Source organism: Pristiophorus japonicus, chromosome 27, assembly GCF_044704955.1.
Source record: "Pristiophorus japonicus isolate sPriJap1 chromosome 27, sPriJap1.hap1, whole genome shotgun sequence".
Lineage (NCBI taxonomy): Eukaryota > Metazoa > Chordata > Chondrichthyes > Pristiophoridae > Pristiophorus > Pristiophorus japonicus.
The window spans coordinates 8,323,925-8,330,036 of NC_092003.1; positions in this window are offsets into that span (position 1 = coordinate 8,323,925).

Below are 6,112 nucleotides of genomic sequence, written 5' to 3' on the forward strand. Positions count from 1 at the left end.
TTGACTCCCTTATCGCTCAACAAGCTGTCTATCTCCGCCTTAAATATATTCAATGACCCAGCCTCCACAGCTCTCTGAGGCAGCGAATTCCACAGATTTACAACCCTCTTGAGAGAAGAAATTTCTCCTCATCTCAGTTTTAAATGGGCGGCCCCTTATTCTAAGACTATGCCCTCTAGTTCTAGTCTCCCCCATCAGTGGAAACATCCTCTCTGCATCCACCTTGTCAAGCCTTATACGTTTCGATAAGATCACCTCTCATTCTTCTGAATTCCAATGAGTAGAGGCCCAACTTACTCAACCTTTCCTCATAAGTCAACCCCCTCATCCCCGGAATTAAACTAGTTTAGTGAACCCTTCTCTAAACTCTAAAAGTGAGTTCTCAGTTGACTGTACAGTCCAATCATCATCATAGGCGGTCCCTCGAAGCGAGGATGATTTGCTTCCGCACCAAAAGGGATGAGTTCACAGATGTTTCAATGAAGGACCCAATATTCCGGATCCCGAACTACATCCTGAAGGGTGGAAGATGCCTGTGGGTGGATCTTTTTAACGTGGGGTGGCCGTTGCACACCAGCCACCACACGGGGCTTGACAGAGCGAGGTCTTGGTCCAGGGGCAAGGGTTAACCAGGACGACTGGAGACCAGCTCTGCTGCACGGACCCAGTGCGCACACATATCGCACAGTGTGGGGCTGGGCCCGTGCTGCCCCAGGGCCCTCGCCTCTCCTGGGCCCCCGCACCCTCATTTGCCGCGCCTCCGCCAGGATCTCCCATCGCTCCTCCGCCACGTGGTCTAACATTGTTCACAGAACTGCGGCCCCACGCAAGTCACTGTCCTTTAGGAAGAAATTAAAGGAAAGTTCCTCTTCCAGCCTTCAGGATGTAGTTCGGGATCCAGAATATTGAAACACCTGTGAACTCATCTTTTTTTGGTGGAAGCAAGTCATCCTCGATACGAGGGACTGCGTATGAAGAAGTGTAATCAACCATTTAGGGACTGTCCTGATGTGCACGGTGCCAGACATAGTGTGTCGAACTTGGGGCCCTCAGAGCCCGGGGTTGCGGTGGGGGTGGGGTGCTAGTCAGATTGTCAGGTCAACGGATTTCTATTTTTTAATGACATTCGAGCCAGTTAATTCTGTACATTAAGAACATAAGAAATAGGAGCAGGAGTAGGCCGTACGGCCCCTCGAGCCTGCTCCGCCATTTAATAAGGTCATGGCTGATAATAACATTTTCTGTAATCGTTGTTTTCTCTTCCTCTGGGTAGCTGTTACCATTCTTTGGAATGGTCTCCGGGAGTGTGTCAGTATTTACAGGGGGTCCCCGGGAGTGTGTCAGTATTTACAGGGGGTCCCCGGGAGTGTGTCTGTATTTACAGGGGATCCCCGGGAGTGTGTCTGTATTTATAGGGGGTCCCCGGGAGTGTGTCTGTATTTACAGGGGGTCCCCAGGAGTGTGTCTGTGTTTACAGGGGGTCCCCAGGAGTGTGTCAGTATTTACAGGGGGTCCCCAGGAGTGTGTCAGTATTTACAGGGAGTCCCCAGGAGTGTGTCAGTATTTACAGGGAGTCCCCAGGAGTGTGTCAGTATTTACAGGGGATCCCCGGGAGTGTGTCAGTATTTACAGGGGATCCCCGGGAGTGTGTCAGTATTTACAGGGGGACCCCGGGAGTGTGTCAGTATTTACAGGGGATCCCCGGGAGTGTGTCTGTATTTACAGGGGGTCCCCGGGAGTGTGTCAGTATTTACAGGGGATCCCCGGGAGTGTGTCTGTATTTACAGGGGATCCCCAGGAGTGTGTCAGTATTTACAGGGGGTCCCCGGGAGTGTGTCTGTATTTACAGGAGCTCACAGAAAAGTACTGGTCTAAAGCACTGGTTGTAAAGAAGTTTTAAATCATGTCTATTTTTGTTGTTAGCGAAATCAAAGACTGAGTGTTGGGTCCGTCAAAAACAACAGGACTTGCTCCTGGAGGTTCATTTTGTTCAAGGTCCCATTCAGCAGCTGCGCATTCACAAAGCCCTTAAACACCCCACCACACCCCAGGCTGCTCCCAATGGACATCTGTCCAGGGAGCCTGACTCTGTGAAGTTTTAGGATCAGAACGACACATCATTCAGCCAAGTAGGCCCCATTCCCGATTTCTGGAACACGCTGCCCGATAGGACGGTGGAAGCAGACTTAATCGTAACTTTCAAAAGAGAATCAGATAAAGACTTATAAAAGGAAAGATTGTGCAGGGCTATGAGGGATAGGACATGGTGTCTCTCTTTCAAAGAGCTAGCACAGGCACGTAAAAACCTAAGAACATAAGAAATAGGAGCAGGATTTCCAGAAGGCATTTGACAAGGTGCCACATAAAAGGTTACTACACAAGATAAAAGTTCACGGGGTTGGAGGTAATATATTAGCATGGATAGAGGATTGGCTAACTAACAGAAAACAGAGAGTTGGGATAAATGGTTGGCAACCAGTAACTAGTGGGGTGCCGCAGGGATCAGTGCTGGGAGCCCAACTATTTACAATCTATATTAGTGACTTGGAAGAAGGGACCGAGTGTAACGTAGCCAAGTTTGCTGACGATACAAAGATGGGAGGAAAAGCAATGTGTGAGGAGGACACAAAAAATCTGCAAAAGGACATAGACAGGCTAAGTGAGTGGGCAAAAATTTGGCAGATGGAGTATAATGTCGGAAAGTGTGAGGTCATGCACTTGGCAGAAAAAAAATCAAAGAGCAAGTTATTATTTAAATGGAGAGAGATTGCAAAGTGCCGCAGTACAGCGGGACCTGGGGGTACTTGTGCATGAAACACAAAAGGTTAGTGTGCAGGTACAGCAAGTGATCAGGGAGGCCAATGGTATCTTGGCCTTTATTGCAAGGGGGATGGAGTATAAAAGCAGGGAAGTCTTGCTACAGTTATACAGGGTATTGGTGAGGCCACACCTGGAGTACTGCGTGCAGTTTTGGTTTCCATATTTACGAAAGGATACACTTGCTTTGGAGGCAGTTCAGAGAAGGTTCACTCGGTTGATTCCGGAGATGAGGAGGTTGACTTATGAGGAAAGGTTGAGGAGGTTGGGCCTCTACTCATTGGAATTCAGAAGAATGAGAGGTGATGTTATCAAAACGTCTAAGATTATGAGGGGGCTCGACAAGGTGGATGCAGAGAGGATGTTTCCACTGATGGGGGAGATGAGAACTAGAGGGCATGATCTTAGAATAAGGGGTCGCCCATTTAAAAGTAAGGTGAGGAAGAATTTCTTCTCTCAGAGGGTTGTAAATCTGTGGAATTCACTGCCTCAGAGAGCTGTGGAAGCCGGGACATTGAATAAATTTAAGACAGAAATAGACAGTTTCTTAAACGATAAGGGGATAAGGGGTTATGGGGAGCGGGCGGGGAAGTGGAGCCGAGTCCATGATCGGATCAGCCATGATCGTATTAAATGGTGGAGCAGGCTCGAGGGGCCGAATGTCCGACTCCTGCTCCTATTTCTTATGTGGCCCCTCGAGCCTGCTCCGCCATTCAATAAGATCATGGCTGATCCGATCCTGGCCTCAACTCCACTTCCCCGCCCGCTCCCCATAACTCTTCACTCCCTTACTGCTCAAAAATCTGTCTATCTCCAACTTGCATATATTCAATGACCCAGCCTCCACAGCTCCCTGGGGCAGAGAAGAAATTCCTCCTCATCTCCGTTTTAAATGGGCGGCCCCTTATTCTGAGACTAGTTCTGTCCCCTAGTTCGAGATTCTCCCACAAGGGGAAACATCCTCTCTGCATCTACCCTGTCCAGCCCCCTCGGAAGCTTATACGTTTCAATAAGATGGGCCTAATGGCCTGCTTATGTGCTGTAAGAGTCTATAACAGAGGCCGACCTGTAAGAACATAGGACACGGGTGCAACTGGACAGTAAGCGGCGGTCGGCTATTTGGCTATGTGGTGCATCACACCAAGTACAATCCTCTCGTTTGACGCGCACACACACACACACGAGCATTTTGCAGAAGGGGCCCCAGCTGTACCTTGGAGAAGCGGTTATTAGTCACGAGAATGCGCGATCAGGAGCCCATACCCCTCACCACCACCCGAGAGGAGTCGACACTAGTTGCAACTATTTTTGTAGAAAACAATTAAATCAAATGCCCCCTGATTAAAGGGGGCGGGCGGGGGTGGGTGGGGAGGACACACTAAAGACTTTCAAACAAGTGCCCCCTTGTTTTTTTGGGGGGCACTAAAACTACAAATTATACAAGTGCCCCCTGGCTAAAGGCGGGGGGGGGGGCACTAAAACCGGCACAATAAACAAATTAAACTTTAGACATTTAAAATCAAATTAAAATTTGGTTGCCGGGGGTGATGATGCACTCCAGTCCCTCCGGCGCCCACCTCTCGCGGAAGGCCCCCGAGCGTACCGGTGGACACCGCGGGCACCATCTCCAGGGACACCCTGGCTCGGATGTAACCGCGGAAGAGAGGCGGGCAGTCGGGCTGAACAACCCCCTCGACCGCCCGCTGCCCGGACCGGCTGATGGCCCCCTTGGCCAGGCCCCAGGAGCAGGCCCACGAGGAGGCCCTCGGACCTACCCGCTCCCCTCCGCACAGGGTGCCCAAAGATCAGGAGCGTGGGACTGAAGTGCAACCAGAATTTGAGGAGCGGCCCCTTCAAATATTGGAAGAGGGGCTGCAACCCTCACACACCGAACATCCCCCCACTGTAGGTCCAGCTGCGATCGCCCAGACCAGGGGACATTCGTGATTGGCGTTGATCCCCGAGCTGAGCTTCCGACCACACGTCACCAAGAACGCCCACTTCCACCTCCGTAACATCGCCCCTCTCCGCCCCCTTGCCTCAGCTCATCCGCTGCCGAAACCCTCAGCCGTGCCTTTGTCACCTCCAACCCTCCCCCGGGCCAGTCTCCCATCAACTTCAGCTCACGTGCAACTGTTGCCCTAACTCGCACCGAGTCCCACTCACCCATCACCCCCTGTGCTCGCTGCCCCGTGTCCTAACTCGCACCGAGTCCCGCTCACCCATCACCCCCTGTGCTCGCTGCCCCCGTGTCCTAACTCGCACCGAGTCCCGCTCACCCATCACCCCCTGTGCTCGCTGCCCCCGTGTCCTAACTTGCACCGAGTCCCGCTCACCCATCACCCCCTGTGCTCGCTGCCCCGTGTCCTAACTCGCACCGAGTCCTGCTCACCCATCACCCACTGTGCTCGCTGCCCCCGTGTCCTAACTCGCACCGAGTCCCGCTCACCCATCACCCCCTGTGCTCGCTGACCCCGTGCCCTAACTCGCACCCAGTCCCGCTCACCCATCACCCCCTGTGCTCGCTGACCCCGTGTCCTAACTCGCACCGCGTCCCGCTCACCCATCACCCTCTGTGCTCGCTGCCCCCGTGCCCTAACTCGCACCGAGTCCCGCTCACCCATCACCCCCTGTGCTCGCTGCCCCGTGTCCTAACTCGCCCCGAGTCCCGCTCACCCATCATCCCCTGTGCTCGCTGCCCCGTGTCCTAACTCGCCCCGAGTCCCGCTCACCCATCACCCCCTGTGCTCGCTGCCCCCGTGCCCTAACTCGCACCGAGTCCCGCTCACCCCTCACCCATCACCCCCTGTGCTCGCTGCCCCGTGTCCTAACTCGCCCCGAGTCCCGCTCACCCATCACCCCCTGTGCTCGCTGCCCCCGTGTCCTAACTCGCACCCAGTCCCGCTCACCCATCACCCCCTGTGCTCACTGCCCCCGTGTCCTAACTCGCATCGAGTCCCGCTCACCCCTCACCCATCACCCCCTGTGCTCACTGCCCCCGTGTCCTAACTCGCACCGAGTCCCACTCACCCATCACCCCCTGTGCTCGCTGACCGACATTGGCTCCTGGTCCTGCAACACCTCAATTTAAAAAAATTCCCATCCGTGCAGTCAAGCCTCACAACACCGCCCCCCTCCCCTCGTGCCACCCGAGATCTCTGCACTCCTCCAATTCTGCCCTCTTGTGCATCTCCCGATTATAAATCACTCCACCATTGGCGGCCGTGACTTCAGTTGCCCAGGCCCCAAGCTCTGGAACTCCCTCCCTAAACCTCTCCGCTTCTCTCTCCTCCTT